Genomic DNA, 27,831 nt, shown 5'->3' on the forward strand with positions numbered 1-27,831 from the left:
TGGCCACATGGTCTCTGGCTATAGCTGCAAGATATTCCACTGGAATTGCCTACTTCAGCCCAAACAGCTAATGATAACCTGGGTATCACGGTCAATATTGGTAATACATCTGGAAACATTATCCCGCCCTGACTCCCACCCGTGGAGGGCCTTAACCTGTAATATTACATGCAGCTTTAGCTGTTATAAGCTCAAGAAATATCCAAATAAAAGCAAGTACAAAGATCCAGGAAATGGAGAAGACTGCCAGAGTAAGTAGGACATTTCAGTCCAGGAGTGACAAAAGATGAGAGAATATGATTACAATTTAGAAAATCATAATATTGTGATCAAGCCCAAGGTGAACTTGTATACCAAGTCAAAGATACAACAGAAACAAAGGAGGGAAACTCGTTAAAACGTGGAAGGTAGAATGATGTGATAGAAATTTCACTTGGGCAATGAGATAGGGACACCTGAGTTTAAACCTTAGGTCTAGCTGCATGATCTTGGACATGAACTACTATGAACTAGAACTTGTACATACAAATAAGATAATGGTACCTGTGCCATAAGTACCATTATGAAAAGAATGTACATACAAAACACATGGCAAATGCTTATTCCCTTCCTGTGATGAGGAAAATATTAGGATAAGTGAAAGGAAGTTCTAAAGCAGAAGACAAGCTTAGTAAGTTTTGTTATAGGATGAAAAGAAATAGGTAAATAAATACAAGTAGGAAATATATGTATTATATTCATTCTGCATTTTACAATCATCAGACTATTTTCACTGACTTCATCTCCTTTGACCTCATAAGCTATCTTATCCAGTAAGAAAGGTAGATGTTATTAAACCCATTTTACAGATGAGGAAACTGAGGATGGGAGGTTTTTTTTTTAAGTCTTTTTAATACAAGCTTGGTGATCCTCCCACAAGTCAGGGCCTCTTTATAGGATTTAAATCACTTCTCAGAAAAGCTTAGTCACATAGGGAGACTCACTACGGGTGATTAATGAAAACAAAGAATTCTGAGGTTTTAGTTTGTAAGTGGAGTCAAGAACTACCACACACTTTCTCAGCACACCTCACAGGCCTGTTATGAAAAAATCCAGCTGGATGGGGCCTGGATGTAATTCTCCCGAGCAAGTTTCTCAATCCACTGTTTGCTGTCCTTAACTGGGCATGAGTGCAGTCCACCCATGAGATATGCCCATGGACATCTTCTTCCTGCCTCTGGTTTGGGAGGGCATGTTGTTGTGCATTCCCAAGGGTGGAGGGCAGACTTGGGAGGCCTGGGTCTTCAGTCACAATAATCCCAGTTACCAGAAACAGCTAAACCAAATTTATAACATATGTTTCCACAGCCTCAAATACCCACCATTTGTCCCATGACCTTCTGTCTTTAAACAAATGCCAAACAAGGAGATTCAATTATTCAGTCAGTCTAATAAGGAATTGGTTTATGCTGAAACTCAATGCTAAGTTTATGTAATTTTACACTGTGGGTCACACTGAAAACTTTATGCAAGCTTGTAGCTGCCATCAAGGAAGATTCCTACCTTTCTTTAGAGTTAAACGAGTTTCTAGGCAGAACTGATCCTCAAAAAGAGAAAAAGCCAATCATACCACACCAGTTTTGGGAATGAAAAACAATAGAGAGATGGCATCCATTCATCTGTGCAACAAATGTTTACTGTGCTCTTTTGAAGTGGCAAACACTGTACAAGGTATTGGCACTATAAAATGGACAAGGAACAGTCCTCAGGGTCTTGTGGGCAGTTAGACACGGAACAGTCTGAATCATTTACAACATGATGTAATAAATATTATGATGAAAAGAATTATCAGCTGCAGTGGGAGTTTATGCTATGTGATTATGGAGTGTTGCTAGGAGATATCACCTCTCCTGGGACTTTCCTGGCTTCCCTGACAGTCCTGTATCCTGGGGAATCGTCCAGTCCCGGGCAAAGTGGGATGGTTGGTCACCCTACCTATGATCCTAAACCAGATAAATAAATAAATAAATAAATAAATAAATAAATAAATAAAAAGTTAATTTTGCTCTCCTTGAAAACAACCAAGCTTATTCCCCGGGGCATATGGGATCAGAATAACTTCATCAGCCTAAAGACTCAGCAGTCGATGGAAAAATTGATGTCTTTCATGGCTCTGCCAGAGACAAATGAGAGTCAGTCTGACATGTTAATAGAGTTCATACATGGTTTCCCTGGCCCTTGACTAGAGTCATCTAGTTAACCTGCCTGAGCATTTGTTTGTTCGTCTGTAAAACTGCGGTAGATACGGCATTAGTCAGGATAAGCCAGATTCTACTGCTAAATCTTAGTGGTTTATAATCCCAAAAGTTTATTTGCTTTGCAAGTCAGCTGGAGCTAGCTATGCCACTCATCTTCTGCCTCCGGAAGCCAGGTGAATAGGGCAGCCATCATCTCAACCGTTGTCTGTCTCCGGTTCAAAGGCAAAGAGAAACGTTCTCCCTACCTCAGAAACATTTTCTTACCATCCACTAGTTTTCCCTAAACCGATGCTTTTGGTTGATTTTAAGCTTTTTTGTTGTTGTTGCCACAGCAGAACCCGGCCTATTCAGACTGATGGGGATACACACTGGTGCAGACATGACTCACAACAGAAGTGAGATTAGTGAAGTTTGGTACCCTCCTAAGGGGTGGTGTGAACACCCTCGAATGCTGTCTCCTTAGGTTACTCATATGAACTATCCTGTTTTCAAAAACCAAAGCCAGTGCTGAGGTTAAGGGTAGGGTTAGGGTGTTGCTAAAGATCAGCATTCCTGGTTTGCCCTTCATACAAACTTGTAAGTTTCTCACAGAGAAACACTTTTTCCACAGCCCAGCCGTGGTCCCACCCAGCTATTCTTCTGGCAAATAATGAGCAGCTGGTCACAGGGCCAGAACATACGGTTGGCACAGCAATGCCTCTCCCTGCTACTGGAAACACAACTATGCTGCATCATTCTTGTGTGTTTAAAATGGGCTTTTGAAAGCCACTGGATCATTTGGAACATATTTCTCATGAGTTTTATGACATTTTAACTCTACTCCCCTCCGTTTGAGTTTCACTGCAAGTTTCCTGTTCGTGCTAAAGATAGTCATAAACAAACTCTGTGGTCTGTATCTCAAAAAGGGAAACATATGTAAAGTCCAATTATCATCGCCTTTCTCGGAGAAGGGAAGAGCTCTGCTTCCTAGAGGGTCATGTGCATTTGCAAATTCCCCTCTGACAGACAATAAATGGCACATCTGAACTGATGGCCTCTCCTTTTCAGAAATCCAAAAGATTCCGGTGGAGAGCTACAACATCTGATTACAAAGTCAGTGGCAAAAAGGGTTTTCCTCTAGGGATCGTTCAGCAGGAGTTTCAACGTGGCTGAACTTTTATATAACTGAAGTCATCCATTATGTTCTGATGAGCTTGTGCATAACATACTGCCTATGTAACTGGGACATCAAAAAGTTCTGACCTTTTAGTTAAGTGAAATGAAATGTTTCTCTTAGTCTGATGATTGAATGGGTCCCTTTAAAAAAAAAATCATAAAAGTTTAATCCTATTTAGGTGAATCCCATTGTGATCTTGCTTGGAAATGAGTTATCCTACAGCATGAGTTTTATAGTGACTGATATCCTCTTCTGTTCAACATAGCAATTACTTAGCTGTGTTCTTATGTATTAAACCGCGTTCTCTAGGGTTCAGTTTAGTTAGTTTCACTCCTGGTGACACCGGGAATGGAATTTCAGCATAATCTCCTGAGGATCCATGGACAGGAAATTGTCCAATGGCGAAACTCCAGGGAGACAGCAACAGACCGGCTTGCATCTGAAGTTGAAGATGTTGGATGGTGGGAGCCTGGAAACAAGCATAGAGGAAATGGTTCCTGGAGATAGAGGGAGAGTCTCCCAGGCAACACTCAGTTCAGGAACTAATTACCTTTCTTACTGAAATCCCTAGAGGTCTATTAGGTCCCTCCTTTGTTCATGGGCAGACTCACAGGCAGTGGGAATTCGAGAGGAGACATTTTGTGGATGGTATTCTCAACACCACTCTGAGTACAGTGTAAGGGACTGCACAGCCCCATGGCCTGCACTGCACAAATCTGTGCAGTCCTAAACAGGAACAGAAAAGGCACTAATATTTCCCCACACGGGAGCCTCAGATCCCTAAGTTTCCATTAAAGGACTTCAGGTAATCAGAAACTACCCACAAGATTCAAACAAAGTCTCGTGTACTTACTTGTTGGTTCCTTCACCGAGTGTTCATCACGTTCAAGTTGCTCTGCTAGGCTCTGGGAATTCATCAGCAAATGAGACAGCCCGAATCCTGACAGAAGAAAGCTCAAGCTCTACTCCAATTGTCCAGCATTATACAACTACCTTCAACATCATTTAATTAAAATTCTGGTAAATGTTGCAAAAGAGAAATACAAGGCATTAGGAGAGCATATAACAGAGAACTTTACCTGGTCTGAAGTTCAGGGAAGGCTGCTCTGAGGACATGTTGCAAAAATTGAAAGCCACTATAAAGGATGAGTTTTAGTTAACTAGGTAAAGAGGCGGGGCGAGAACATTACAGACAGAACAGGAAATGCAAAGGTGAAAAGGAGAATGGCATTCTAGGGACAGAGAGACAGCCAGGTGGCTGGAGTAGATGCTGAGCAGGAGAGGAAAGAACAGGCTCTGAAGACTGTCAAGGGTTTGGGGCCTGAGCTGGGAAAGAGGACATGATTGACTGTTATTGTACAAGTAATGTAAGTTGTATTGCTTGCAAACAAATGATAACTCAAATAAATCACATAACACAGGATGATAGGAAAAACTCCTTGAAAGTTTCCTTTAACCATCTACCCTCCACCCCAACTCATAGTGGTTAAAAGTAACCACTGTGAACGGTTTTGTGTGTGAAATTTCCAGACCTATTGCTATAAGTATTTTAAAGGGAGAGTTGCTTTGCATTTTACTTACGTAAATTATACCATGCATATTATTGTGAAATTTTTCTTTTCACTTAGTAATATGACTCAGAAATCTTTCCATACTTTCTGTATTTGCATCTACCTCATTCTCATATTTAACTATTCTCCTATTAGTGGACCTTTTTTCAAGATTCCAAGTAGTATGGCAGAAGACTCCCAGGAGTATTGAATTCTAAGCCAGCACCAAAGTCTCCCTCTCCCACTCTAAACAATAGAAATTCTCTGCCAACTATGATCAAAATATTTTAAACTATATTATATAGCTCAGCTCAAAAGAGGGACAGGACAACCCACAGGTGCCACAAACATGGAGGGCAAGCAAAGCCAGAATGGGGCTATTGGTCTTGGTCAGAGGCCCAAGTGTCTAAGGCCTGAGGTTTCCATTCACGCAGCAATAGGAGATTCCTCCTGTATCCTGCAGGAGGGCGTAAGCAAGAACTAAGCTCTGCAAGAAGCTGGGATTGTCAAATGACCATTAAAGAAAGGACCAGAAACACATAGTCTACCAACCCAGAGTAGTCATGATAAAGCTTGCCATAATCCACAACCACTCTTGGAAGAAAAAATACCACCTTGTGGAGTTGAAACTTCAAGCTAGTACCATATGTAGGTTTGTAGGAACCCCAAGGTAAAAAAAAAATCAGCATAGAAACCTCCACACAGAAAACTATAAAACATTACTGCAAGAATATAAAGATCTCAATAAATGGAGGAGTGTACCATGTTCAAGGACTGGAAAACTCAATATTGAAAAGATGTCAGTTTTCCTCAAATCTATAGACTCTGTACAATTCCAATTCAAAATCCCAGCAGCTTTTTTTCATGTGGAAATTAAAAAGCCGATTTTTTCCATAAATTTATATGGAAAAGAAACAGGCCAGAAATAGTCAAAACACTCTTAAAGAAGAACAAGATGGGAAGACGTATTCTACCAGATATCAAATTTTTTTATGTTTATTTATTATTTTGAGAGAGGGAGAGACAGAGCACAAGCAGAAGAGGGCAGAAAAAGAGGGAGACACAGAATCTGAAGCAGTCTCCAGGCTCTGACCCATCAGCCCAGAGCCTGATGAGGGGCTTGAACTCACAGACCACAAGATCATGACCTGAGCCGAAGTCAGACGCTTAACCAACTGAGCCACCCAGGTGCCTCATAGTCTACATTCAGACAGTACTATATTGGTATTATTTCCAGGTGAATTATAGATCTAAGTGTGAAAGTTAAAACAATAAAGCCTCTAGGATTTAACACAAAAAGCATATCTTTGTGAGTTTGAGGCAGGAAAGAAGGAAGAAAAGAGCAAAGGAAAGAAGGAAGGAAAAAAGGAAGAAAGAAAGAGACATATATAGGGGGTCATATGCAGCAAAAACAAAGGCAAAACCAAAAGCAAAACATCTGTTGGGAGATATCCACAGCTCAAAAGACACATGACTCCAAAAATGGAAAGTAAAAAACACAACACTCTGTAAATCTCTCAGTAAAATTACAAATCATATACTGATACAACTGCTCGATTGGAATTGCATTAAATGCATAGATTATCTTAAAGGTAATTAGCATCTTTAGTATAATAGGTAACTTATTAAGTATTTACTATGTGCCTGGCACTGGGCTAAGTGTTCTAAACAGATCATGTATTCATTCATTCATTCATTCATTCATTCATTTATTATTTAGTCAGATTATTTTATTCATCTCTCATCCTTGATACAGGAATTAGTGAATATTATTGCTCTCATTTTACAATCAATCAAGACTGATTTACAGTCAAGTGAAGTGACTTTTCGGAGATGACCCATGAGAGAATTGAACGAAAGGGGATTCAAACTCGAGCAGTCAGACCTGAGACTCCTCACCACCACGTTAGACCTTCTGTGCAGAAACATGGAGTGTACTTTTGTAGGGTCAGGTGTTATTTTTCTATCCTTTAATCAGTCCAAAGTTTTTTCTTTAATATGAAGTTACATATTTTATTAAGTTTTATGGTTTTTGATGCTACTGTGAATAAGAGCCTTCTTTCCATTACATTTTCTAAATGTTGGCGATTGGGAGATCTGTTGATTTTCTTAAATCTTCTATCTGACTACTGAGTGGTCTTACTCGTTTTTCAGTTGATTCTCTTGGATATTCCAGCCAGTCAAGATGTATGTAAATAAGGAGGTATGTAAATAATGACAGCGTTCTCTCTCTCTTTCCCCTGACTACCTCTTTTGCCGATATTTGTGCATTTTGTGGCAAAGGGAAAAGTTCATAATGTGGTACTGTTGGGGAGGGGAGTCAGTGCATTCCAGGCAGCAGGAACTCTGTTGTGAGCACAAGGTTGTGAACAACTTAACCAATTCCAGAAACTAAGAGTAGTTTAACATGACTGTAGGGTGGGTGCAGATGAGGACAGCAAAAGATGATAACTTGAAAGGGAAGACAGGATCTTGTAGGATGACAAGCCATTAAAAGACCTTCAGCGAGGATGTGGCCTAAGACTTACATTTTCAAAATACCACCAAGTCAGCAGTGTGGAGAACTGAATCAGGAAGGGAATACTGAAGAAAAGGAGACAGGAAGGAGATTATGACAATAATGCATACAAGGGAGGAGCCACCCATGGAGTAATAGGAAAAGGGTGTGAATTTATGAGAATGGAGTCCCTACTCATCCAGCCTCCTTCTAGTCATGATCTTGAACCAGTTACTCAATCTTCCCAGGCTTCAGTTCTTCTAATCTGTAAAATTAGGATAATACTACCAACCTGGCATGGCTGTGAAGTTTAAGCAAGATAACATGTGTGATGTGCACTAAAAACTGGTAACTCTTTATTGTGGAGCTAGACAATGGCAGTGAGAATGAAGTTGAGGTCACTGATTCAGGAAATACGTATCCATCACAGTGCCATGCCAAAGCTATCACTTCCTTTTGTGAGTTATCAGGAAAGATAAATTTTGATGTCTAAGTTATTGGGGGAAGATAAAGCTGTGTATTAGCACCCTTTCAGCCACACCCCCAAGTTCTCTCTCTCTTGTGCTCTTTGCTTTCTCTTCTCCCTGCCCACACCCTACCCTTAAGACTGCTGTGGGGATTGGATTTATATCAGGACACAGCTGAACTACATGGCTCCAAAATTAGTTTGCCAACTCAACAACAACAACAACAACAACCCAATTAAAACATGTGCAAAGGACTTGAATAGACATTTCTCATTTCTCCAAAGGAGATATGCAGAGAGCCAACAAGCACATGAAAAGACGCTTATCGTTAGGGAAATGTAAAGCAAACCATAATGAGGCACTACTCTATATCCATTAGGATGGCTATAATTTTAAAAAAATGAAAATAATAAATATTGGCAAAGATGTGGAGAAATTGGAACCCTTGTCCATTGCTGGTGGGTATGTAAAATCACTCATCCACTGTGCAAAACAGTTTGGTGGTTCCTCAAAAAGTTACACGTGGAATTACCATATGACCCAGTAATTCTACTCCTGGCTGTATACTCAAAAGGATTGAAAACAGGTATTCAAACAAGTATAGGCACATGCATGGTATGGTCTGAATGTTTGTATCTCCCCCCAAATCACATATTGGAATCTTAATATCCAATGCTATGATGCTAGAAGGTGGGACCTTTGGGAAGTGATGAAGTTATCGGGGGGAGGGGCCTCATGAATGGGATTAGTGTTATAGAAGAGATCCACAGAGCTCCTTAGACCTTATACCTTGTGAGGATATAGGAAGCCTATGAGCCAGAAAAGGACCTTCACCCAACCATGCTGACACCCTGGTCAGAGACTTCCAGCCTCCACAACAGAAAGCAACAAATTTCTATATTTATAAGCTACCCAGTCTGTGTTTTGTTTAGCAGTTCAAATGGACTATAACAACACAGGTTCATAGGAGCACTATTCACAAGAGCTAAAAGGTAGAAACAACCAATGTCTACTCAGATAATAACAAACAAAATATGGTATATACATATAATAGAATATTGCTCAACCATAAAAGGAAATGGAGTACTGATATATGCTACAACATGGAAAGCATTATGCTAAGTGAAAGAAGCCAGACACAAAAGATTTATTATATGATTCCATTTATAAAAAATAAGCAGAATATGTAAATCCCCAGAAGAGACAGAGCAAAGATAGGTAGTTACCAGAGGCAGGAAGGAGGGAGAATGAGGGGAAATTACTTAATAGGTATGGGGTTCCCTGGGTGGCTGTTGGTTGAGTGTCTGACTCTTGGTTTGGGCTCAGGTCATGATCTCAGAGTTGGTGGGATCGAGCCCCATGTCGGGCTCTGTGCTGATGGTGCATAGCCTGCTTGGGACTCTCTATCCCTCTCTCTGCCCCTCCCCCACTCATGCTCTCTTGTCTCTCTCTAAATAAATAAACTTAAAAATAATTAAATAGGTATGGGGTTCCCTTTCAGGATGATAAAAATGTTATGGAACTAAATAGAAAGGATGGTTGCACAACGCTGTGAATATAATAAATGCCCCTGAAATGTTCACTTTGAAATGGTTAATTTTATGTTAATTTCACCTCAGTGACATAAATAAATAAAATATATATTTTTTAATTATTATGAAAGCCTCTTCATAATAATTCACTTTCATAAGAAAGTGAATGTGATTAGCTGCTAGAGTTCACTTCCCTCAAGTCACCAGTGAATAAAATAAAAGGTAGCTTATGTTAAACCACAATGGTACCCATTCTGGTCAGAGCATTAATGTTCAGGCTTTCTTTATCGTTTCACAACATGAGTATCTCTAATGAGAGCAGTATAATCTCCTACTGATGTCATTACCTTTAACTAGATGAATACTGCATGGGGACCCTTATTTTTTCTCTCCATTGTCTTGTCTTTTCACAGTCCCCTGAATACTCACAGCCTTGGGCTAGTTCCAGGGGCCTTCTGGAGGCAATTTTTCTCCCTTTGAGTTGCTGGGGTTTTGTTTTTTTGTTTTTGTTTTTGTTTTTTTTTTTTTTGACTGTGAAGTCTTTAAAAGTCCTCAATACTGCTCTATGAAATTATTATGTCTCCTTATGTCTAGCCTATATAAGCTTCATGAGGGCAGGAATCAGGCTGCTTTGGTTTACCACTATGCCGAGCACCTAGCACAACAAAGAAATTTAGGTGCGTAGCTGCCCATCTTGGCAGACCTGGGTTTCTTTTTGGCTGTCACAGCACTTGAAGAAAACAGTCTGATGGATACATTGGTTTTTAGTTTTAATGTTTCAACTCTATCATTATCCTGTGTTCATAGGAAAGGAGACTGACTACAAACCAGCAAATGCTTCTCTCATATTACCATTCTCCTCCACAGTCAAAATACCACCTTGGCTCCCTTACCAACTGATAAGACACATGCTGTTTCTCAACCTCTTCCACCTGCAGCTTTCCGATGCTGCTCGTTCATTACCACCTGAAGGTAAAAATTCTAGGATATATTAATTCAACATGGTTTGAAAAGTGAAATAAATTTTCACTTGTTTCTTTCTACTCAGAATTCAAATTGTTTAATTTGTTGTATTTTTAAAAAAAAAAGACAAAGCATTAAACACCCTCTCACTTCACTTTTTTCTTTTATTCAAGGTGCCTCACTTTTGTTCAGTTACTGACTTCCCAGTAAATGTTGCCAGTACTAGAAGCTGCAATTGGACTATTTTGTTGCTCTACATAAACAGAGCCTTAATCTAGCTTTAAGGCTCAAAGAAAGACTCTACAGGTAATAATTACAGACAAGGGTTGTCCCCAAAGAAAAAGATGTTTTGACACTGTTAAGAATCACCATGTGTAGCTGCCTCCTCCTATGTCAAGCACAATATGTAGGAAGAAGACCAATTTACTAGTCAGAGAGTTTCGGGTTTAAGTCTCAGCTCTGCTACTTACTGTATGAGCTTGAGCAAGTTATTAAACAGCTCTGAACATCAGCTTATTAACCTTAAAAAATGGAAATGACAGATAATTCATCGAGTTGTTGTCTGCATTAAATACATTATTGTATTTAAAGATTACCTGATATATAATGGGCTCTCAGTTAACAGTCATTATCATCATTCTATGCCAGATTCATCTTATTGGGATAAAATTTCATTTGTCTCTTGTTTACATACATGCGTGCACAAGCACACAAGCATCTCCTCACCTGAATTTCAGGCTTATCTAATAGTAAAACTGTCAAAATAGAAAAGTAAGGGGCACCTGGGTGGCTCAGTGAGTTAAGTGGCCGACTTCCGTCCAGGTCATGATCTCACGGTTCGTGAGTTTGAGCCCGGTGTCAGGCTCTTGACTGACAGCTCGGAGCCTGGAGCCTGCTAAGGATTCTCTGCTAGGGGATTCTCTGCCCCTCCCCCACTGACACTCTGTGTCTCTCTCAAAAATAAATAAACATTAAACAATTTTTTAATAAAAAAAATTTTTTAAAAAGAAAAGAAAAGTAGGAGGGGGCATCTAGGTGGCTCCGTCATTTAAGCATCTGACTCAAGCTCGGCTCAAGTCATGATTGCATGGTTCGTGAGTTCCATGGAATTCTGTCTCCCCTTCTCTCTGCCCCTTCCCTGCTTGCACTTTCTCTCCCTCTCAAAACAAATAAATCAACTTAAAAAAAGAAAAGAAAAGAAGACAAACTGTATAATGTACTACAGCCGTAAAAACAGGCATGTTTGTGGGGTTTTTTCCCAAAAATTCTTAATCTATATGAATTCTGTAAGTCCACACATGTCTGTATTAATTTTACCCATATTTGCCAAATGTTATCCAATTTTTGATGCTGCTTTCCTTGTCACAATCCATAATTTCCACAAATCTACGCCTGTGTTTCCATACGTATGTAGATCCCAGTGGGAAACGAAACCAGATGTAATGAAAAAGAGCATCAAGGAATGTATTATTCAAATGCCGTCTGATTCCTGGGAGACTCAGAAATTATTTTCATAGTAAAATGAATTTAAATCAATTCAATAACTAGTTAGACAATGCCTACTACATTCACGACGCAGGAGAGATCCAAAGATAAATATGATACAGACTGTGCCTTCAAGCAGCTAATAGTCTAGTAAAAACCTGATAATATCAGCCATATAACAGATCTGGTTATTCTAACAAATCCCTCATCCCACCATGGCCTGGTCAGTGCATCTCACAGAAATCGTTCAGACAAAATCAGTTGGAAACAGTACAAGTAATTTTCTAGATTCTTTGGGCAGATAATCTTGTTTTAAAGGATAACAAAACATAATAAAGGTTTCTGAATTATCTCTTGTGGCTGGCTCTGTTGTTTGTGTTCACCAGGTAATAACTCAATTATCCTTTTCTATATAGACGGGACCATTTTATGTGAGACTATAGCAGAGAAGCTTTGGCAAGATTATTTGCACAAGGAGGTATTTCCTTATTTGTACCAAACACGATGACATTTAAGCAACTCAAAGGAAATAAATTTTTACAGTGTGTTGAGTATTCTGTGCTAAGAATTTTTATGTGGTGCACTAGGTAAATTACATGTAAAATAATTTTCCTTAAGAAACAGAATGTTCATGAAGACACTGTTGTTGAATTTTTTTTTCATCAAAAAAGGTTAATCCAAAATTTGACCTTGTAAACAATACCAGCACACTATGAACCAGACACTTGCAAATCACTGTTGCTCTCTGGTAGGCTAAGCCCTCTAGAGAGGAGAAGGACTGGAACATCATTTCCTCTCTACCACTAGGTAACTATTAATAGTCCAGCATTCTAATGAAAACCCTAGTGACCTGGAAAAGTTAATGTGCCTTTCAGTGTCTTATTTATACCCCAAGAATAACTCAGCATCAAATCCAAGATGTATACGCATTTACACACACACACACACACACACACACACACACACAGAGCTCATGGACTTATCCCAATTATTATGAAAGCCAGAAAGAATTACATGGTCTATATTCCTTTTGATTCTCACATTGTAGAGCTGATGATTGAGGACATAGCAAAATACTGAAGTTCTACCAAAAATACCTTTAGGAAAATGATAGACCAAATTTTAGAGATAATTAAAATCCACTAAAAGAAAAATCACAGCATTCCTCCCTTAAAAACTTAATGAAATTCTAAGGTTATGTCAGAAAGTGAAACCAGTTGCATGGAAAATATAGTCTGAAACAAGTTAAATGTCAGATGTTCCCCAACTTATGATTGTTCAACTTATGATTTTTTTTTTACTTTATGATGGTGTGAAAGCAATACACATTTAGTAGAAACTGTACTTTAAATTTTGAATTTTGATATTTTCCTAGGCAAGCGATATGTGGTGCAACACTCCCTCATGATTGTGGGCACCAGCACGTGGCAGCTCATGGCCAGGGTCAACAACTGATACACTTGCAATCCTTCTGTACCCGTACGACCATTCTGGTTTTCAGCACAGTATTCAATAAGTTACATGAGACATTCAACACTTTATTATAAAATAGGCTCTGTGTTAGATGATTTTGCCCAACTGTAGGCTAATATAAGTGCTCTAAGCACATTTAAGATAGTCTAGACTAAGCTGTGATGTTCAGTAGGTTGGATGTGTTAGATGTATTAAATGCTTTTTGACTTAAGATATTTTCAACTTGTGGTGGATTTATTGAGACATCAGCCTGTCGTAAGTTGAGGGAGACCTGTATATATATTAATAAAATGATAACATAATTATTATTGGCATAAGTGTGTATCATGGTTTTCAAGGCTCTTTTCTTTTTTAGGTGTCCACTTGGACTTCACTGCCTTTGAGAAGACTCTGTTGGTTCTTCTTAGACCAGGTTATGTGCCCTTTCATGTACTCCTTACCTTGGTACTTATCAGGTGAGCCTGGCAAGAATTCTGTTAGATAGGTGTAGTTTTGATTGCCATTTTACAGATAAGAAAACCGCGTTCAGAGAAACTGAGTAACCTGTCTCACCAAGATCACAAAGCAGAACCAGGAATCAAACTCCTATCAAATGACTCCAAACCCCATACTCTGGCTGCAGATTACAGGGGAAAAGATTATTCAGTGGGCTTCTCTTCACTTACTCTAAGATTGCATCTACTGAACATTAAGTAGAGAGATGAGCAACTATCTGTTGACTTTGGGCAATAGACATAGAACATATGGCTAATTACAATAAGAATGTGTTGAGCCCTAATGCCAAGTGGCAAGTGCTTGTCTAGGTGCTCAGTACGTTCTCTCATTTTATTCTTAAAACATCCTGTAGCATACAAACAATGGTTATTTCCCTCCACCCATTTCCACATCTTACAGTTAAAGAAACTGAGGCTCAAGGAAGTTAAATAATTGGCCCAAGGTCACACCAGTAGGATGTGACAGAACCAGGCTCCTTACCCAGTTTCTGACTCTGAGTCCACCAGCTTACCCACCACATCTATTACCGACTTCAAGCCCCTCCCCCAAATCTCTTCCTTGGATATTTATTTAAGAGGGGAAATTTTAGGCTACAGGTAAGGGTTGCCCTGAATTATCTTAATAATCATTCAATTCTTACCTTTTTTTAAAACACATATAGACACATACTAAGAATTTTTTTTCAGATTTGGGTTCAAATTCTGATTCAGCCATTTAGTAGACGGAACAACTGTGTTCACATTGCTGAACCTCCAAAATTCAGTTTTCCCCGTTTCTCTCAAATTTTTTTTAACGTTTATTTATTTTTGAGACAGAGAGAGACAGAGCATGAACAGGGGAGGGTCAGAGAGAGAGGGAGACACAGAATCCGAAACAGGCTCCAGGCTCTGAGCTGTCCGCACAGAGCCCGACGCGGGGCTCCAACCCACGAACCGCGAGATCATGACCTGAGCTGAAGTCAGACGCTTAACCGATTGAGCCACCCAGGCACCCCTCAGTTTTCCCCATTTGACAAAAGGAGCTGATAGGACTCAACCAATAGGGTGGTTGCACATAAAGTGAAATGTATCAGAAATCTCCAATTACAGAACCTAGGAGACAGAAGTCACTCAATAAATATCAAACCCAACTCCTTCCCTTCCCCTGAGTTCTAGCTTTAAATATAGGTGTAAATCAAGCACATACTAAATAACAGAAAATTCTTCTTTCATTTGTTAACTCAGTCATTTACCTCAGAACATTGCTTACCTTTCTTGAATCTCTCTAGTTCAGGAGATTTTAAGATGACAGCTTCCTAAGAAAATATTTTTTTTTTAACGTTTATTTATTTTTGAGACAGAGAGAGACAGAGCATGAACAGGGGAGGAGCAGAGAGAGAAGGAGACACAGAATCTGAAACAGGCTCCAGGCTCTGAGCTGTCAGCACAGAGCCCGACGCGGGGCTCGAACTCACGGACCGTGAGATCATGACCCGAGCCGAAGTCGGATGCTTAACCGACCAAGCCACCCAGGCGCCCCAGAAAATATTTTTTTTAATTCTATATCTGGATGGTAACAGCCCCTTGAACATTTTTTTCTCACTTTGTTTGTACAAGTGCATAAATTTATCTATATCTTAAACATAGCATCAATGATGATAGATACTCTCTTTAATTCCACAATTATCTGTTAAGTGCCTCCTGTGCCAAAAACCATCCCCACTCCCAAGGAGCTCATAGTTTATTGGGTAAACAAGCACAAAAATAGCTAGGATACCATGTGATAATGGTGCCATAACAGAGACATATACCAAGTTCCACGGGAGCAATTAATCCTTTTTGAGGTGTTAGGGCCTAGCTCACAGTGGAGGTGACATTTGGGATCAGCCACAAAGAATGAGTCAGCTTCTCCAAGGCCCGAGGAACATCATCAGAGTCAAATTTCAAGGAGGGTATCTTGTTAAGCTATGACCACAAGAATGTCACATCAGAGGAAACACTCTCCTTTGGTTGATCCTCGTTATTAAAGACAAAAGAGTCGTGATGACTTTCAGGGTTAATCTGCTAAAGTCATTTGATGGTGGTTTTACAAAGCAAATATGTGGTATTTAACTATCCCAAAGCCACCATTCTGTAGCACTTAGGATTCTGAACAACGCGAGTTTCCCCTTTGAGGGCTCATATATAATGAATGCGTGTTACATTAAAGATTATCGAGGATTGTGAGTCTTCTTTTTTATGTGTAAGGTTGGTAGCTTTTAAAATATTGATGCATTTGTGCAAGCGACTTGACTGAATTTTTCAGTAAACTCTGGAAAGAAAATGTCAAAGTTGAACAAATTTTACATGAACCCTTTAAAAGAATACTTCTTAAAACAGGTAATATTTGGAGATGAATTAGGCTCCAGATCTCATCCTGGATCTCAAAGTATAAGTAGCTCAAGGGTGCAGGAATGGAATAGCAATGAAGACTTGTGGTAATGCTCCAAGATTTGTTACTGCCTTGTTCTATGTGTAACCCATGTTTTCCTACTTTTTGCCTCCAATCATTCTTCCTATGAACATTTCCCATATGCTGACAAATAAGTCTAGTAGCCATTCACATGGTACCCTCTACTCTCTTCCCATTGCCTAAATTCTTTCACTGTTCACCATGTCCAGCAGGCATTGCCATCTGCCTCCACAGCTGATGCCATGGAGCTGATGTCAGGATGACAAGGCTATTTTGGTGTTACATTGAACAGTTGGGAAGAATGTCTCTCTTCCTTTCCTGACCTCCTCTCTCAGAGAGACAGGACCAAGGCAGACATCCTTGGGCCCCATAGATGGACAATATAGTCAGTGTGGTGGCCCTTTCAAGCTTTACTCACAACCTTTCCATAGGACTCAGGTGACATCAGGCCCTGGGCCGGAGACAAGCTGACTGACGGCTCCAAATCTCCCCCTCTAATGATTAAAGCTTTGTTTCTGGGTCCAGCTTATACCTGGCTGCCTTGCCTGTCAGAACAAGTCCTCACCAAAGAAGTGCTGGGACGACATCATGGAGATGGTCTGCCATGCCATTACCTCAGATAAAGCTAATGAGTCTGACTTTCAGAGATCACTTGACTTAGGTTTATAGGATTCTTGAACTTATTCCTACTTGCTTTAGTTACTGGATGAAAATAGGTTAAGCCTCATAACAAACCTTGGAGGAAGCTAACATCCATTTTTATTTGGTTAAAGATAAGTAAAGGAAGTAAGGGAGGGAAGGAGGGCAAGAGGAAGGTCGTCTCAAAACTGTAACTTCCCTCAAGTGACTGTTTGGTAGAAATGTTCCATTTCTGTAACCACTATGCCTAAATCACTCTTATGATTTCAAATATTTTGTGCATTTTCCTTAGAAATAGTAACAGCTAAAATTGATATCACATTTTGCAAAGTCTTTCCATATACATTCGTTCATTTAGTTTTTCTGTATAATAGGTAGTATTGTGATCTCCATTTTCCAGAAAAGAAAATTAAGCAGTCCCTCTCACCCAACTTCGCCGCCCGCTTTCACTACTAAACTTTACTAACTGTTCAAGATATACTGAAAACAGCATTTTCTCTAGAAAGACTTACGACATCCTTGGCACCTGTTTCAGTACAGCAGAGTACCAGCTGACCAGAAGGAACTGGGGATGGCCAGAGCCCGCCAGACCAATCGCCTCAAGCCTTGAGTTGTCCCACTCACTCCCCGCAATGTCCTATGAGTAATATTATTTTCCATGTGTGCCGGGATGTGAAAAAGGCTAAGAAGCACTGCCATGGAGTAATGGCTGACAGCATGGGTTTTGAAAGCACTTATTAGCTCTGTGACTTTGGGCAGTTATCTAACCCATCTGGGTATTAGTTTCCTCATCCGGAAAATGGAGATAACAATAGTGACCACCTATAGAGCACTTACTACCATATAGGTTGCCTCATTTGCTTTTCACAACAGTATAAGGTAGATGGTGTTATTCTTCCTGTCATACAGAGAGGAAGCCAAGGCACGGGAAGGTGAAAGTCACACAGATGTCAAGTCCTGAACTTACCACTGACAGTATCAGAGCAGTGATTCAAACCCAAGCCCGTATTTATTCATAATCACTACGTTACCCCGGGATCATAACTGAACCTTCCTCACAGAGTTGTTAAAAGGATTCAATTTGATAATCTATGTGTAAATGACGTTCTCGTTTTCTCAGAATCATAACTGAAGACCAAAACCACCAAGTACTCCTGCCGCTGCCCTGCTGCCTTTACTGAGAGGCACCACTGACAGGTAACTGGTGCTACCTGTCATCCCACACCCACCATCATCCCACACACACTACCTCACCACCCCAGCCAACATAAGGGACTTGCAGACCTGCCTCTGTGTAATCAGAGCAGATGAAAGAGATTCGGGGACACAGATGCTATGCTTGCACTGCTGAGGGAGGGGATGTCAATTTCAAAGCCCTCTTTCCTAGAAAGATGGACTCTGCCCTTGACACCCCAAGAGGTGACTGGCCACACACGGTGGTTGAAATTGGGAGCTACGTGTTGCCATCATTGGCACTGCGTGGTGCACGAAGAGCACTTGTATCAAGGTGTTACAGCAGGATACCACGACTGGGGGGAGGGGATCAGCTGCAGACGATGGCTAAATCTTGCAAGGGGTCACCAGTGCTTAGGGAAACTGCACTGGAGCAATTCCCTCCCCGGCAGGGTGTGTTGAAGCCCCCTGGCACCCTCACCTATGAAATATGGAAATGGTGATGCTTGCCCCCCCCGGGATCGTCACAAAGACTACATGAGATAATGTGAGAAACCTTCTGCAAAGTGGACCCACAATTAATGTTAGCTCCCTTGCTACGCTTTTGCTGCTCAGTGTTTAACGCCTGGATAAATACTTCGAGTGTGGAAAGAGACGGGGAGCTTTTCATAATGTCAGATTCAACCTAAAAGGAAAAGTCTGTGTTTGCAGAGTTCTATCTCCCTGGATTACCAGGCAGATTCTGAAATTTATTAACCTTTTTAGTCATTTGTGAACACCAGCAAAAGGACTTCTTTGAATAATCAAAAAACCTCCTCATTCTGGCAGCCAAATAAAAGGAGGCCAGGTGTTCAGGATTAAAAATGCATTACCCCCACCACTGACTTTCTGGGGATGGTGTCAAGAATTTTCTCTTTCATAACATGTACCATTTCTAGAGTAGAGAAAGAGGAGGGAAAAGTGAACTGAGATGATAAGGAGACTTTAGGAAACATGGGGGTGGACAGAAAAATGAAGGGTGAAAGTGACAGACGGAAGACAGGAGAACCCTATTTTTAGCCAGTTATGGTCTTCTTCTGTCCCCTTAAAAATAGACCCTCTTCCTGCCCACAGTGAATGGAGTGGACAATATCTGGGGTTCCATAACACCATTTGTGTATCTGTTTGAAGGCATTGACATTGTGACTCTTAGACAAGGTTGGGTGGGCCTTTTAACACTAGATACACAGCCACCAAATTTCCTCTAGAACTGTTTCTAAGAAAAATGCCCACATTCACACTCTCGTTTTCTAAAATTATCCTTAGCACGAGGCTAAGACTATTTTCTTGAAGTAAAACTAAGACAATTTCTCGTTGCTAATAAAACTAACCACACGCACACGTGTCGAGGCACCATGCTAGGTCTTGACATTCATGGTACCCTTTTGGCAGATGGGGACATTTAGGCTCAGGAAGCGAGCAGGCTGGATCCGGGCCACAGAGCTCATATGTAGTGGAACTAGTATTCAAACCCAGGTCTCATCCAAACCCTGACATTGTCACCTCTGCCCTGTTATCGCCTTTAGAAACCTTTAGCGGCTGCCACTCCAGCACCCGGGCTGAGCTCTGACACTGAGAAATGCAGCCCATGGGAAAGGCAAGGACCGAGCACAGCACTGGTCGCTACCAGAAGGAGGATTGTATTACAAGCCCTTCAGACTTTGTACACAACACGCTCGTGGTGCACCATGAGGCCGTTTTGAGGCTCAAGGATTACTTTGGAAAGGCTTCTGTAATTTCAGAGTTTAATGATATGAAATTAGACCTAGAATCCTCAAACAAACCCATTTCAGAACTACAATACCCCTGGAAATGAGCACTTCCATTAGATTTGAGACCATTACGTATCCATCTCTGTGTGACGGAAATAGATGTTTTCACGTTAGAACAAATACAAAACATCATTTTCATCCAGTACAATTTCCTGAACTCCTTTTATCCAATTTCCCAGTTTTTTCCGATATTTGAAACTGAAATAAAGCTTTCCTCTTAGCCCAGTTTCTTGTTCACTTTAACTCCGCAACAAAATTATTCTTAGGTTTTATCACTGGCCTATTTCTTAGATAGGACTTGGGTTTCATTATTTCCACATGGGGTCAAAAATAGAAAAAGATGTTCCAGAAACAGACTTTTGTTATTTTCTTTATAATCATTGAATCTATATGCCATTTTGCCCAACCCTTGTACATTATGTGGGAGATCCTTAAACAATTACAAATCTACTACAAACAATAGTTTCTGGTACTCAGGTAATGAGAAATGTCTTAAAGATGATAAACACAAGGTATTCACAATAGATTGAGAGATTAAACAACCTAAACAAAGGAAAAATATTCCCCAATCTTATGTGAACAAAGATTGCATACATCACAATTAGGAAAAGTTTCATATTTTTTAAACACGATAAAATGTTGTTTAGTCTTTGAGCAGTATTAAAAAATCCTCAGTTAAACAAATACATATATACAGTTACTATTTATAAGATATTCTCTAAGACACCATTATGGTATTAGGACGAATAATAAATACACGGGTCACTAACTTCAAGAATCTTTTACTGTTATAGGGGAGGTAAGAAATGTATTTATAAGCTATAATATAAAGATGAATATGATGAGTGCCATAAAGTACAAAGAATTATGGGGGTTCAGAAGAAGGAGGGATTATCTCTATGTGAGATCAAAAGATGGTAGGCCGCCCATTCCAGGATAATGAAATGCATGAGAAAAGATAATACCGTTTCAGGAAACAGTCCCCTTTGAAATTCAAAATGTCAGTGGGAAATACAGCAGGAGTATTAGCCTGAGATTGGACCACAGAAAGCAAATGCCAGATCCAAGGGTTTGGAGGTTAGTCAGTTGGAGAAATATAGACTCACTAGGTACAACTAGTATTTCAAACATTACCTATTTTTACCTATCTAAATATCTCTTTTTTTAACAGCTTTATTGAAGTATAATTGACATACAATTAACTGTGCATGTTTAAATCGTATAATTTGGTAAATTTTGACATGTATATACACCCATGAAACCATCACCACAATCAACATAATGAACATATCAATCACCCCCAAAAGTTTCCTTGTGCCCCTTTGTAATCTCTTCCTCCTGCCCCATCGCTAGGCAATTGTTGATCTGTTTTCTGCCACTGTAGGTTAATTGGCACTTTCCAGAACTTTGTATAAATGGAATTATACACTATTGACTCTTTAGTCTGACTTCTTTCACTCAACACAATTTTTTGAGATTCATCCATATTGTTGGGTGTATCAATAGTTTGTTCCTTTTTGCTAGTAAGTGGTATTCCATTATATGGATATGCCATATTTGTTTTTTCATTCACCATTTTGATGGACATTTGCATTGTTTTTAGTTTGGGGCTATTACAAATAAAGCTACTTTCAATATTCATATACAAGTCTTTGTAGGAACATATGCCTTCATTTCTCCTAGATTAATGCCTAGCCATGAAGTGGCTGAGTCACCTAGTATGTTTATGTTGCTTTTTAATTAACTGCCATACTATTTGCCAAAATGGTATATCACTTTGCATTCCTGCCAGCAGTATATGAGAATTTCAGTTGTTCCACGTCCTTGAGAAAGGTCGGCATGGTCACCACTTTTTAATTTTGGACAGTCGAATAGGTGTGTAGTGATATCTTATTATGGTTTTAATTTGCATTTCCCCAATGAGTAAAAACCTTTCGTGTTTTTTTGTTTGCCACTTTTATAGCTTCTTTGATGAAGTATCTGCTCAAAACCTTTGTCCCTTTTAAAATTATTATTATCACTGAGATTTCAGAGTTCTTTACGCATTCTGTGTATAAGCCCTTTATCAGATATATGATGTACAAATATTTTCCCCAGTCTTTAGCTTTAAAGAGTAGAAGTTCTTAATTTTGCTGAAGTCCCATGTATCTTTTTTTTTTAATGCATTGTGCTTTTGCCTTTAAGGAATCTTTGCCAAGTCACAAAGATTTTCTGTGTTCTCTTCTTGTTTTATAGTTTTATATTTAACTCTATGATCCATGTTGAGTTCATTTTTTTGTATTGGTGCAAGATATGAATTGAAGAGGTTTGGGGGGGAAATGTGGTTTTTTGGCAGATAAATATCTAATTGTTGTAGCATCATTTGTTGGAAAAACTATCCTTTTCATCTAAATACGCTTGTCAAAAATCAATTGACCATATATGTGTAGGTCTATTTCTGGATTCTATTCTGTTCCATTGATCTATTTGTCTACCTTGATGCCAATACCAATTGTCTTAGTTACTAAAGTGTTATAAAAAGCTTTGAAGTAAGGTAGCTTAAGTCCTCCAAATTGGTTCTCTTATTTCGAATTATTTAAGCTGTTCCAGATCTTTTGCATTTCCATATAAATTTTAGAATCAGCTTATTAATTTCTACCAAAAAAAAACACTGGGATTTTTGATTGGGATTGCTTTGAATCTATATAATAATTTAGAGAACTGCTCTCCTAACCATATTGAGTCTTCCAATCTGTAAACACAATATATCTCTGTATTTTGATCTTCTTTAATTTCTCTCACCAATGTTTTATCATTTTCCATGTACCAATCTTTCACACTTTTTCTCAAATTAATCTCCAAATATTTTATATTTTTATGTTACTTTTATATTTCAATGTCTGGTTATTCATAGCTAGTACTATATATTGAAATCCAATGAAGTTTTGTATATAATTTTGTATCCTACAGTCTTGCTAAAGTCACTTAATAATTCTGGGAGCTCTTTTGTAGGTTACATAGGATGTCCTGTGTAAATGATCATGTTGTCTCTGAATAAAGAGAGTTTTACTTCTTTCTTCCCAATCCAGATAGCTTCATATCTTTTCTTGCCTGATTTCAAGACAACTGTGACTCCAAAATCCCAGAATCCCCCCAAAAAAACATGAGGTACTGATTTATAGCTGCTAGCACTGCGGTGGTAGAATTCCTCAAGTATGAGTGGAGATGGCTCTCCATCAGTATTAGGACAGCTTAGAAACTCCACACACTGCCCCCCAAGCCACTTCAGTACTAGACCTTAAATTTGCCCTTCTATGACTTTGGCTTCTTGTGTGTGTGTGTGTGTGTGTGTGTGTGTGTGTGTGTACACGCTTATGTATGCATGCAGCAATTTTTAAAGCCTCCCCACTAAGCTCAGACAGGCCCTTCTAGAACCAGGCCTCCCCAAACTTATTCTAAGCTTTTGCATATGGCTTTGGTCATCACTCTGGATTATCCTTCCTATTATGATAAGTTACTTTTCAAAGTAATTTGATGTTTTTGCCAAATGACCTAAGTTGGGTCCATTTTAATTCATCTGATACTTTTCTAATAATATTAAACTTCAAAAAGGAGAGTATCATAGCTTTATCCACTACTTCCCAGAAGGCTTCTTGAACCTTATGCAAATATACCCATCTTTTTTTTTTTTTTTTTTGGAACCTCCCAAAAGGGCAGTATTTGTCAACATAAAACAAAGGTTCTGTTACACACTTTCCTGTAAACAACGGTACCTAGGGGCGCCTGGGTGGCTCATCCAACTTTAGCTCAGGTCATGATCTCACGGTTCGAACCCTACATTGGGCTCTGTCCTGACAGTGCAGAGCCTGGAGGTCTGCCCCTCCTCTGCTCACACTCTGTCTCCCTCTCTCAGGAAATGAATAAACATAAAAAATAATAATAAATAAAATAAAATAAACAATGGTATCTTATTTGCCTTACATCTATCTAAAAGAAACCATTCTAGAGATTGTTCTCAGGTAAAAGGATATAAATTTCCCAAGGAAATTTATAAATTCTAACACTAGAAATAGAAGCTACTGACAACTTTTAAATAACAACTTATTCTAATTTTAAAAAACTATTAAAGCTTGGTCTCATTGGGCACCAAGCTAAAGAAGTTTTTTCAAAGGTAGGAAGAATATTTTAGGAAGATAAATATAGCAATGATTTGAAGAGTAAATGAGAGGTGGAAAGAGAGGCAGTTCAGGAAGATCAGTTACCAGACTATTATAATAATCCAAGTCATATATAATAAAGATGTCACTCAGAGATAATAGTAATGATGGAAAGAAAACAGTGAATGTATGAGATTTTTTTAATAGAGAGATTAAATAAGATTTAGGAAATGAACTATGGAGAATAAGGAGACAAGTCAAAAATGGCTAACGGGAGAAAATGGTAGCCCACCTTTAGAAGAAAATGGTCAGTACATAAGAAAATGTGATAAGGGGCAAGTCTGAGTAGAAAGGTGAACAGTTAGATGGTGGACGTGTTGAGTCTGGCTCCATTGTTGAGAGGCAGTAAGAATTATTGGAAGAGAGTTGGGTACAGATCAGGAAACCTGAGTTCGGGTTGTGGCACTTGCCACTGATTTCCTGGGAGATGGTGACAGACACTGTGGGATATGGCCCAACATTCATTTTCCACTGTACCTTCTTCCTTTCTAATCTCAAAGAAACCAGATTTAGTTTCTGTATTAACCCAACATCGTAGTCCATGTGCTTTGGAGGAGGCTGGACTCAGTCTCAGAGGGCAAATTCTAATTGGTCTAAGTCAATTACATCTTCCATTCCCAGGGCATGTCACAAGTCTGGCCAATGAAGTATGAAGGAAAATCGGCTGTGTGCTTCAGGTTAGTGAACACTCACTCTTAAGAAGAGCTATACTGGATAAGATGGTCTGTCCTTTCAATGGCCATTGTCAGGTACGAATGGGACACTAGGAACCACCACACCCATCTCACCACAAGGAACTGGCCTACGAACAGACCAACGTGCTGAGGATGGCAGAGCCAGTAGAGAGAGAAATTGGGCCTGTGATGCTATCATTGAAATTCTACACTAACCAACCCTCACATGCCATACTCTTGTATTTCTTGTTATGGTAGATCACACATTTAAACCAATTACATTGGGATTTCTGACATTTGAAGCTAAAGCCATCCTTACTGACCCTGCAGCCCAAACCATTTCCTCTGCACACTATCTCTTCCACTGTAAGTGGAGAATAGTCCCTCTAAGAACTCTCCCAGCTCTAACCACCCAGGATGTTATTATTATAGGTAAAAATAGAGGTTAAAAAGGAAGAATGAATATCTAGAGAAAGATCAAAACACAAATATAGATATAGGAGTCATCTATGTAGTATAAGACTTAGAATCCTGGGGGTAAATGAGATTGTCAAGTGAAACTTACTGATTGCTGTACATGTTAACAATAACACCTCATGTTATCCTCACAACATTCTGCAAAGTTGGCATCATTGCTGTTTCCTATGAATAAACCAAGACACAGGTGTCCAGAAAAGTATGAACAGTGTCCCAGACTCTAAGAGATGGTCAAAATTTCAACAGTATCACATGTTTCAAACAGGTCAAGAAGAATGAAGACAAAGAAAACGTCAAAAGCCTTGATGATTAGGAAGTTCTTAATGTTTTCAAGGTAACTGTTTCCAGAAAGTCATAGGGGTGAAAGAAGAGAGTGAAAAGGGACAGATGTTAAGGAAGTAAAGACCATTTTTATCATAAGTTTAGCAACCAAAGAAAAGGGCAAGGTACTTCAAGGGAGGAACAAGTTTGAGAGAAAAATTATTTTGTTTCTTGTTTAAGAAGGCCTGACCACACCGGGGGGTAGAGGAAAAGGAACCAATGGAGAAGAAGGGCTGAAGGGGCAGGAGAAGGAGGCCCTGGAACAGGTTCTGGAGGACATGGGAGAAGATGTGCTGTTTGGTTTCCCTCTGTTGTCTGCTCCTTGAGCTCCGGGTGAATTGAGGGCTTTGAGGACCGATCGATGGCCAGACTGAGCTGATGTAATCACTGCTACAAGGTATTAATAATGAATGAATGTTATTTCTTTTATGTGTTATTTTAATAGCCCTTTATAAAAGGATCACTGGAAAAAGACCAACATATCTTTCCAGAGTTTATTTTTAAAATGCATAATTCATACAGAAAAGTATTACTGTATAGTGAAAGCCAACATTTACCTCCTTCTCCTAACAGAATGCAACCTATGGAGAAGAAAAAGATGAAAAATATTATTAAAAATAAAGTAGTTTATACCGTGTCCCAAATTTCACTGGGAAATTACCTAGACCTACATTACAGAGAGAAAATTCAAATAGAATAATAGAAGATACTATTTAGTAAGACTTAGGATGATATGCCAGGCCCTGTGCTAAGCACTTCTTACACATTATCCTATTTAATCCTTATAACACCCTGTGAGATGGTTGTTATTAACTTTATTTTATGCTGAAGAAACTGAAGCTTAGAGATGTTATACCCCCAAGATCCACCTACTGTACTATTCTGTACGAGTTTTCATAAATGAAATAATTATTCATATATACAGAGTTCTAACTATGTTCTAAACTATGTTCTAAAAAGTGCTGGGTACTTCCTACTCTTGTGGCAACTATGGGAGGTGTCTGTTTTTATTATCTTTAGTATAGATGCAAACCTAAGGACCAGAAAATCAGATGATAGAGCCCATCCTTGAACCAATATGGTCTGATACCTACAAAGATTTTTTTTAATTTTTTTTTGACCTTTACTTATTATTGAGAGACAGAGGAGACAGAGCATGAGCATGGGAAGGGCAGAGAGAGGGGGAGACACAGAATCCGAAGCAGGCTCCAGGCTCCAAGCTGTCAGCACAGAGCCTGATGTGGGGCTCGAGCCCACAAACCACCAGATCATGACCTGACCCGAAAGTGGACACCCAACCAACTGAGCCACCCAGGCGCCCTTGGTACCTACAAAGATTTTTGAAAATAAAGTCGAGGTAATTTGAAAATGGCTTTATAGGATCACATAATGTATCCAACAAGTATAAGCCAAATCTTCAATTCTCTGGAAGGAATAAAGTATAGGATAAATTTCTAAGGATGAAAATGTTGCCTCTAACACATAAGCTTAGTAGTGTAGTTAAAAATGTTTGAGTAAAAATCGAATGTCAGTTATGAGACACTAAACTGTGTTGTATTTAGTACTTTCCCCCTAATAAAATTGTCAGTAGTTGATGTTCCAAAGGAGAGAATGTATTTTGTTCTATAGTGCAATTCACTATTAGCTTCCAAATGCACATTGGCTTAGGCCTGTGAAGGGCCCTAGCTCATTAGTTTTCTCTGAATTCAAGAGTAATAACTAGAATAACCAGAGATACTACGAAGCATCTTTTAACACCAATGTGATTACTCCATTTAGTAGAAAGGACCATTGATGATTTTCTTATCCTATCCATGTCTCGTATCCTGAACTGCAAAATGGGGAATGAAGGATGAGGCGATGTGGTATATAAATGTAGGCTGTTAGACACACTTGGATGTTTATAACACCATTTGTGGCATTCTCAGTGAAGCCTTGCCTAGCTGGATAAATAAAAATTATCATTCTTTTTTTCAAGGCATGTTTTCAGTGTTATCCTGGGGCACCCTTGCAGAAAAAAAAAAAAAAATCCTCTTTGAAAGCCTAATTCCACCTCTTTTGTCAATAGGACCAGCTGCCTCACTTGCAGGACCCAGTGAAAAATGAAAATGCGGGGGGCCTTGTTCAGAAATATAGAAATCCAAAATGGCAGCAGTGTTAGGCTAAGTTGGAGCCTTTCTCAGCACAGGACTCTATGCAACTTCATGGGCCACATGCCCATGAAGCCTGACCTGCTTGGCATCACTTTCTTTGAT

At 39.3% G+C, this 27,831-nt stretch overlaps 1 long non-coding RNA gene across 7 annotated transcripts in view; it reads left to right on the top strand.

The window, feature by feature from the left end:
• The window catches only part of LOC123590520, a 156,530-nt gene extending 129,787 nt beyond the window's left edge, over positions 1 to 26,743 (top strand). For 2 of the 7 annotated variants that reach the window (XR_006708812.1, XR_006708815.1), the window contains 2 exons: positions 13,716 to 13,815; positions 18,045 to 18,894. This is a non-coding gene — a long non-coding RNA (uncharacterized LOC123590520). Of the gene's footprint in view, positions 1 to 10,004; positions 10,412 to 10,575; positions 10,709 to 13,715; positions 13,816 to 18,044; positions 18,895 to 24,725 lie in introns of those variants that run through there. The other 5 variants (XR_006708818.1, XR_006708817.1, XR_006708816.1 and 2 more) reach the window with 5 other exon arrangements.
• The last annotated feature ends 1,088 nt before the right edge of the window (positions 26,744 to 27,831 follow it).

This window comes from Leopardus geoffroyi, chromosome B4, assembly GCF_018350155.1.
Source record: "Leopardus geoffroyi isolate Oge1 chromosome B4, O.geoffroyi_Oge1_pat1.0, whole genome shotgun sequence".
Taxonomy (NCBI): domain Eukaryota; kingdom Metazoa; phylum Chordata; class Mammalia; order Carnivora; family Felidae; genus Leopardus; species Leopardus geoffroyi.